This window comes from Carlito syrichta, unplaced genomic scaffold (genome assembly GCF_000164805.1).
Source record: "Carlito syrichta isolate Samal-C Ts95f unplaced genomic scaffold, Tarsius_syrichta-2.0.1 Scaffold305437, whole genome shotgun sequence".
NCBI classification, from domain to species: Eukaryota; Metazoa; Chordata; class Mammalia; order Primates; family Tarsiidae; genus Carlito; species Carlito syrichta.
This window is the reverse complement of record NW_007249533.1, coordinates 83949-92719: the sequence shown is the minus strand read 5'-3', so window position 1 is coordinate 92719 and position 8771 is coordinate 83949. Positions and strand designations below refer to the sequence as shown.

The following is an 8771-nucleotide window of genomic DNA, read 5'->3' as shown; positions in this document are numbered from 1 at the left end:
CCAACTCAAAAAAAAAAAAAAAGATATTTAAACAGGGAAGAAGAATTCCCTTAAAACCTATGAATACTGCCTGATGAATCCTGATTAAGAAGTTGCGAGCCCCCAAGGTAACTTTAGGTATTTGGATCAGGAAAAATAAATTACTGTTTTAAATTCTATCTTCCATCCTCCCAACCCTCCAAAGACATAACTCTCTTAGGACTGAGAGATTAAGACCCTTGCTTCCTACTTGTTAGAAACAAAGATAGGAGAGGAGCAAACAACATACAGCTGGGGAGAGGGATATGAGTGTTGTTGCCAACACATGTGGCTTCAAGAGGCAAACAATTAACAGCTATTAAGCTAACCTGTAGAAAAAAGGATGGGTAGACAGACCTTTTCCAAATGATAATTTTCTTTAAGGACCATTTACCTAATATTAGGCACTTTAAATTTTCATGAAAATTTCCAACTTTTTTGAGATTGTGAACAAGCTTGAGACACATAGTTAAAGACACCTAGTTTTTAATACACAGAATCAGTTGAACCCATAATTGACGGCTCTTTAGTGTACCACAAAACTCTCTACTAGGTCTTACAACAAAGATGAGAAAGGTGAGTAATTTTAATATCAGTCTCTAGTTGGTCAGTTATTTTTAGAACTGAATTCCTAAAAGTTTGGCTGTTTCCTACATATACCCTTCATTGTGCCTCAGATCTCTTCAAAAAACAATTGGTTTTTAACTTTCTTCTCTGAGTAGGTCAGACATAAGAGATCGTGTATGTGGTATGGTGTGATCACATCTTTATTTACGGGACTTTATACTAGTCTAATGTTTGTGAACCCTTAAACGCATGATGACTTCTTCTGTAATGGCAGCCAGCAGTTGTGTTTAGATTTTTCATGAAAAACCCCAGCTGTTGTAAAAAGGAACAGTCTGCCCTGGCCACAGATTGCAGCGCTTGGGGTTTAGACCACAGGCAATACCCCTGGGACCTGTCATGTACACTGTGAGCGGTATTCCTTGGAGAGAGAATGAATTAGTCATTCCTGGCTCTTAGAAGTTCTTGCATAACTTGCTGTTATCTCAGTACAATTTCTTGGGGGATGTTTTATCCTGGCATATGCTTCCATTCCCACTTGAATGCCCCCTCCTTTACCAAAAAGACCATTGAGTATTGGACTGGGATTCCACTGCCATTCCAGAGGGCTAGTTTTCAGTTTACCCCTCCTCTTCCTGGGTCCTTGTCTTACTGTTTTTGTCCTGTGGGGTGGCTTGGCTTTGTTCCCACCACCACAAGCGTTGCCCATCTCCAGCTCATATTTATGGGAAAGTCCTCCTTTGCAGTATCCAAGCACTACCCATGCTTTCTGTAGAAATGTTGTATACAAACCATTCTGACGATTCCAGATTTCCTTCTAGCACTTAATTTCCTTTCTTTCATTTGCCAGAATCCCTTTCCTTATCTCTGGAATATAGAGTTCGGATGCCAAGAGGCTGCAGGAAACTAATTGTGTTTTTTGACTTTCTTTTTCTACCCTCTGTGTTCTGAAGCTGGACTTCTCTTGTACTTTGGAATTTTCCCTGTCATCCTTCTACCTGAACGGCAACTCTGAGATTATGCTTGAGGTTTCATTTATACTGCATAAGATAAAGTAGTTTATAAGATAAGGTAGTTTATCCTATTCCAGTTCTCACACTCCTTAAATACATCTGTTCTTGATTAGTTCATCGTGTATGTCTTGATTTTGCTTTCTACTTTGTTTGCATTTTGTTGTTCTTCTCTGAAATTATTTCACGTTTTTTGCTGAGTTCCTATAACTTTGTTTCTGATTAAACAGTTTTGATAAATCACAGTGGATCTTAACACAGAGTGGTATGTTCACAGTTTACTCCTTCTCTCCCTTATGCCTTATTTCCTCCTAAAATTTGAAAGGTCGGTGGAGATCAATTATAATGGCATAGCATCCTTGTGTTTTGAGCTCTTTTATTGCTGATTATGTTGGAAGTGCTAGTATTCTATTACCATTACCAAAAGTTCTCGTTTATCTTTCAACTGGCTTTGGGCATTCATAAGCTTGTAGCTCTTTTTCTGCTCACTGATAAAGGGTCTGTGGGCTCCATCTTGGTGTGTGAATGGGCCTCTCACCTTTTCCTTTCCTTCAACAAGAACCTGCCTGAAGTACTTATTACCATAGTGATGACAGCATCTCCTCTCCAGTCATTGCCAAACAGGTGAGCTGAAAATGTCTTGAGGAACTGGTCATACTTGCTTTCTTGGGATTTGCTCACGTCACCACTCCTGCCACCGTCATGGCAATAATACTCTTTCTTTGTTAAATATTAAGCTTCATGCAGCTCAATAGAATTTTGATAGGAAGTTGCCACAGGGCTTTGTGTGTTGGCTGTCATGAATACCAATGGGAACATTAGTTGCATGAAAACTTGGTTTTTGAATTTAAATAACACTAAAGTAACATTAATTAAAAATAAAAATAACACTAATTTCTGCTCACTATCTAATCTCCTTCTCTCTTAAAAAGTTTAAGTAAGGATTTTTTTTTCTGTTTTAAAATAAGGTAAATAAGGATGATTTTATCCTTTATACTGAAGCAGTATACAGTTGACCCTTGAACAACGTGGGGATTCAGGGCCCCAACCCACCAGGCAGCTAGAGATCCACGTATAACTTTTGACTGCTCCCAAATGTAACTACCAATACCTTACTGTTGACAGGAAACCTTACTGGTTACATGGTCAATAAACACTTATTTTGTTTGTTATATTCTGCATTCTTACAGTAGTATAAGCTAGAGAAAAGAAAATGTCATTTAAAAAATAATAAGGGGGCAACCCCTTTGGGTTCCTTGCCACCGTGGGAGCTTTGCTGTGCTCTCAATAAATCCTGCTTTCTCAAAAAAAAAAAAAAAAAAAATCATCAGGAAGAGGAACTATATTGACTATATTGACTATTTATTAAGTGGAAGTGAACCATCATAAGAGTCTTCATACTCATCACCTTCACCTTGGGTAGGCTGAGGAGGAGGTAGAAGAAGAGGAAGAGTTAACCTTGCTGTCTCAGGGGTGGCAGAGCCAGAAGAAAATCCTTATAGAAGTGAGTCCACGCAGCTCAGACCCATGTTGTTCAGGGGTCAACTGTGGTTGGTGTGGGGATGCCTACAGCACATGGGTTTGTTCTTTCTCTGTCCCAGTTGCACCACCTGACCTATTGTAGCTGGCTGTTCACGAGCATTTTGCCTTAAATATACATAGGTTGGGCTCATCTACTGCCTTCTTGAAATATATCCAGCTCGTTTATTCCAACTCCGTTTATTGGAATTCTTATTGTCAAAGAACATTTCTTGAAAGAATCTGGAATCAATATTACTGGCTACAAAAGTGTAAAGTGCATTGGCTTCTGGTCATCCTCTTTTTTTTTTTTTTTTTTTTGAGTTGGAGTCTCACTCTGTCGCCCAGACTGGAGTGCAGTGGCCGCTCCCAGCCACCGCAGCCTCGACCTGCTGGGCTCCGGCGATCCTTCCGCCTCAGCCTTCCGAGTAGCCAGAATTACAGGCATGCGCTACCATACCCGGCTGGTTTTTTGATTTATTGTAGAGATGAGGTCTCGCTGCCCAGGCGGGTCTCGAACCCACGGGCTCAGGCAATCCACTCACCTCAGCCTCCCAAAGGCACGGGATTACAGGCTGAGCCACCGAGCCCGGCTCGGTCATCCTCTTTTAAAGTAATTTTCAGTCAGATTTCCTGAGTCCGTTCAGATTATCATCTCTTGAGAAAGTATATATTTTCATTTATAAATATGATATTGATATGTTATTTGACCCATGTGCAGTGTTTGTTTAAAAAGGAAAGTCTATTTCTCTAGAGGCCAGGAGGAGACTTGTTTCACAGTAAAATGTGGGCAGTGACCAGTTCGCTATGAGTTGAATTAACTTTTGGTGATCACCAAAGTGACTTGCTAACCTAAAGGGAAAATGGTCAAAATAGCAGATATATCCGATGACTCAACTAGGGTTTGAAGTATAATCTCATCTTTACATTTGTTTCATGCCTACAATCACATTATTCAGGAAATGGCAGTGGGGTAACTGCCTTTCATCCATTTCGATACAAAATGTGTACAAAACAACAGGAAATCCAGTTATCGATCCTTCACCAAGTTTTGGAGGCTACTCTTTCCCCACTCAAAAGCAGATCTCTATATCAGACACATTTTGTTTACCACTCACAGCATAAGGACTTGGAAATAGATTTTAAGTGAACTACTTATCATGAGATACCAAAAAAATTGTAAAATGAAGCTGCTTATCAAGTTAAAGAACTTTATGATACTATTTCATACCAAATAAATTTAAATGTATAAGGAAGTGCAACAGTGATCTGACCAAGTCAGATTCCAAGTCAAGCGATGCCCATGAGATACCTAGGGCTTTTTCTGAGACCTGATGTACATTGATTCTTTGATAAAATTGTAAGCCTGGGGCCATGTCCTTTCTTATATAGAAAATTTGGCCATTAGTACTTTGGAACGATGTGCTAGCAGCTGTTGATATAGTCCCAGTGGTTGCAGGGAATTTTAGAGGAAGTTGGAACTTCCCTTTTGTCAACACTGACCACCCTTGTCAGATCCAGGCCCCAGGTAATGCCCCTCTTGGTTATACTGTTTTAGAAGCTAAAGCTCTTTTGGAGGAAATTAAACCTGAAAGAAATGTGCAAAGATCTCTGACCAGGGGAACGCGAATTCTGTCCACTGATCTCTTCTTTATGGATTGAAGGCTAGTTTGACAGTTTTGTTTATATGCATAAAATGTATATAACCCATCCTAATTTTAAGCCACAATATGGAACTTCTTCCCTTAAACAAAAGTGCAACTCTAATATGGGGGAGTTAGTCGAACAAGGGATTTTCTGTTGCTTTCTTTCTTTGGAAAAACATTCTAAGGATGAGAGAGTTACTGTGAGTTTTGAGAGATAGAATCTTTTGCTCAGCAGCATTCAGTCATGAAAACAGAAAAGTAGCTACTCACAGATAGTTGGTGAAGGATGGACTTAAATTCGTCTTGTGTCAATTGCATATTATTTTCTGTAGCGTAATAAATACAGATAGCATGTGTAGTTCCATAAATTTTGCTGTGACATTCAAATGAAGTGGGAAGGATATTTAGGCATGAATAGAGAAGGAAAAGACAAAACAATATTTACTAATGTTTCTATGAATGGGAATTCTTCCAGGGATGGAAAACCAGAGAGTAGAAGCCAGAGTACCAAGAGGTAATCTTTTAATACCATAACTAAACTTTACTTAGTTCATAAAAACAAGCCAGCTCATTTAAGCATTTTTTTCACTGAAAATTTGGTTTTTAGCAGGTGTTCTTATGAAAACAATTGTTGCCTTTTTTTTTTTTTTTTTTTTGAGGCGGGGTCTCACTCTGTCCCCAAGGCTGGAGCGCAGTACACAGTCACAGCTTATTGCAGCCTCAACCTCCTGACTCAAGCAGTCTTTCCACCTCAGTCTCCTGAGTAGCTGGGACTACAGGCACACACAACTACACCCACCTAATTTTTTTTGTGTGTCTGTGTGTGTGAAGACAAGATCTCCCTATGTTGCCAAGGCTGGTCTTGAACTCCTGGGTTCAAGAGATCCTTCTGCCTTGGTCTCCCAAAGTTTGGGGATTACAGGCATGAGCCTCCTCACCCAGCTCCTTTTTACCTTTCAAGTCCTTGTGAATATCTATATGGAAGTCATAAGAATCTTTTTGTTCAAAGATTCAAGGGTCTCCTTTGCCATATACACATGAAATACCCGTTTCATATGCATGCCCATTACATCGTCATGTGGCTTAATGAAGGTTGGATTACCATCTGGTCTTCTCTTCCATGGATGACCAGAGAGATATGAGGAGATGGGTGGGACAGGAATCTAAAAACCAAAAATCAGGATGAATATCTGACAGTTTTCTTTATTTTTATAGAGTTTTTGAGATCAGAATATTTGAGGTCAGAACTTCAATATTTGGAAAATGCAGGACACCTTTGCATATGAGCTTTAGATTCTTCCTATAGACTTCCATCTCTTCCTTCAGTATTTAACCATCCATCCATTCAACAAGTTCACTGATTATCTGCAACTTGTTTGGTACTGTGACAGTTGCAAAGCCAAATAAAACATGACCCTAGTGTTCAAGGCCCTTAAGGGTTAGTTATAAAGTAATGAACATTACTTTTAGAGTTAATGTCTCAAAACCTTCATTCCTAAATTGGAACTGTTTGTCAAGGGAACTAATTTGGAAGGGGGGGAGCTATATGTTTATTTCCTAGTTCTCACCATCTTCTAACACTTTTCATAGCTGGTCTTTCCTCACTTTTGTTTATTAATGTGGGCAATACTTTGACTTTTCTTGTCAAGTATTTCCAGAATGGATCTGGATGAAATTTTAATCCCTTGTGATATTACACGGACAAGTTTGAATTGTAAGCTGTAGCAGTCATTCATAACCGAGAACTGTATTTCAGGAGCCGAAATGAGTAAAATAAGTTCTACCTGGAAGAAGATCACCCATCTTAAGCAAAGGCAAAAGAAGGAATGAAAAATACGGTGCTGCCAGCCACCTTAGCAATCTAAACTGGAATTTTGTCATGTTTGTTTTTCTCTGTTCTCATTACACTTCATTACGTAAAGAGCCACTTTCCATAAAAAGCACTGATTCAGGTCCTGGAGACAGTTAGGTGTGTTACATGTTAGTGACTACCTGCATGCATGAGTTTGTGTTTGTGTCCATTGATAATTGATATATTTGGACACTAGATGGTGCCCTTTTACTTTGAAAGAAAGTGTATTTTCTATTGGATTCTTCCTTTTTATTTTGCTTATTGTTCTGTTGATGCAAAGATGGTGGAAAAATCAGATTATTTCTTAAATTGGATCTGAGGCTCTCTGTCCCTCCATAGATGCATAGGAATTTTAGTGTGATTATTCAATCTGTAAAGTAATAAGTTTGTAGAAGATCATACCACTCAGTGCTTACTGTTCATTTATTTTGTGAGAAAAATATATTTTTATTCAGTAGAAGCATTTTGTATCGTATGTATTGGGCCAATACATACGTGACTACTATTAAAATTTATTTATGTGGTTTAATCTGCTGATACCTGTGCTTGATTTAAGAATCACTTGCAAAATTAATAAAATACCATTCACTGAATCCTCAAGGCCCAGGAACCTGATTTTTATTTATTTATTTATTTTTTTCAGTTGAAATCTCACTCTGTCACCCAGGCTTCAGTGCAGTGGCATAGTCATGGCCACCACAGCCTCGACCTGTTGGGCTCAGGCGATTCTTCTGCCTCAGTCTTCCAAAGGAACCTGTATTTTATCAGGCATGTTTTGAGAAATACTGGATTCTAATTACCCACCATAGCTGTGAGCATTTTCAGAATAGATTAACACCAGTGTCAGCCAAGTAACTCAAACCAAAGTTAAGGATAGTCGATTGAAGTTTTGAAGGTAGACAGCTCTTTTTTTTTTTTAAGTTGCAGTCTCACTCTGTCACCCAGACTGCAGTGCAGTGGCATGCTCATGGCCACCACAGCCTTGACCTGCTGGGCTCAGGCGATCCTTCCGCCTCAGCCTTGCAAGTAGCTGGAACTACAGGCGTGCTCTACCATGCCCAGCTTATTTTTTGATTTATTGTAGAGACAAGATCTCACCAAGTTTCCCAGACTGGTCTGGAACTCCTGAGTTTAGGCGGTCCTCTCACCTCAGCCTCCCAAAATGCTGGGATTACAGGCTGGAGCCACCACGCCCGGCCAATAAACAGTTTTTTATGTAAATATTGCCTAGAGGAGTTATAGTGGACATAATAATTATTAAAGAAAATGCTCTGTTTATATAAGCGTGGTAAAAGTTGACTGGAGTATGACCAAAAAAAGACAGTCCTGTTCCTTGTTAGGATGCATTAGAGAGAAAGCAACAGGAGCAGCATGCCATACCGTGGAGTTCTCTCCCAACTTGCAGTGGTCAGACATTCCTTGTTCCCTGCGTTTAGGTACCTCATTTGTAATATCTGATGCTTAAACATTTGGGAATGTTTCAACCAATCTTAAGGGCTTTGATCGTCATCATGTCCCTGTGATAGGTTAGGTGTCACAGGAGGCATTAAAAAACAGGAGAAGGAGAAGTGCCTGGGACGAAGAGCAGCCACCTGAAGAGGCTAGAGGCTGGAGGGATGGCATCGACTCAAATGAACACAGCTGCTGGATGACACCTGGAAGGCCAAAGGCATTCCTCAACTCTGAAGCTCCATGCTGCACTGTTGTTAACTATGGTTTCACCATCCTGGTCCTAACAGTGGGTATCTTTAAGAAGATGGCTTCATTTCTACGACAGCAGTCTTTGCAGCAATTTGGATGGAGCTGAAGATCACATCCTAAGTAAACCAGTCCAGAAACAGAAAACCAAACACTGCGTGTTCTCACTCATATGTGGGAGCTAAACAGTCACAAAGATGGAAATGATAGATACTGGGGACACCAGTAAGAGGGAAGGAGGAAGGAAGAAAGGATGTTCATAATGTTCATAATGTTCACTATCTGTGGAATGGGCCACCTGAGACCCAATCCCCACCACTGTACAAAAAAGCCATGTAGCCGGGAAAAGGCCATGTAGCCGGGCTCGGTGGCTCAACCTGTAATCCCGCGCCTTTGGGAGGCTGAGGTGAGTGGATTGCCTGAGCCTGTGGGTTCGAGACCCACCTGGGCAGCAAGACCTCATCT

The 8771-nt window shown here is 40.1% G+C and overlaps 1 protein-coding gene across 1 annotated transcript in view; it reads left to right on the top strand.

Moving 5' to 3' along the window:
• BICC1 (BicC family RNA binding protein 1) overlaps positions 1-8771 on the top strand; it is a gene marked incomplete at its 5' end in the record, with an annotated part of 286932 nt that overhangs the window by 231517 nt on the left and 46644 nt on the right. The gene's annotated exons all lie outside the window — the stretch shown is intronic.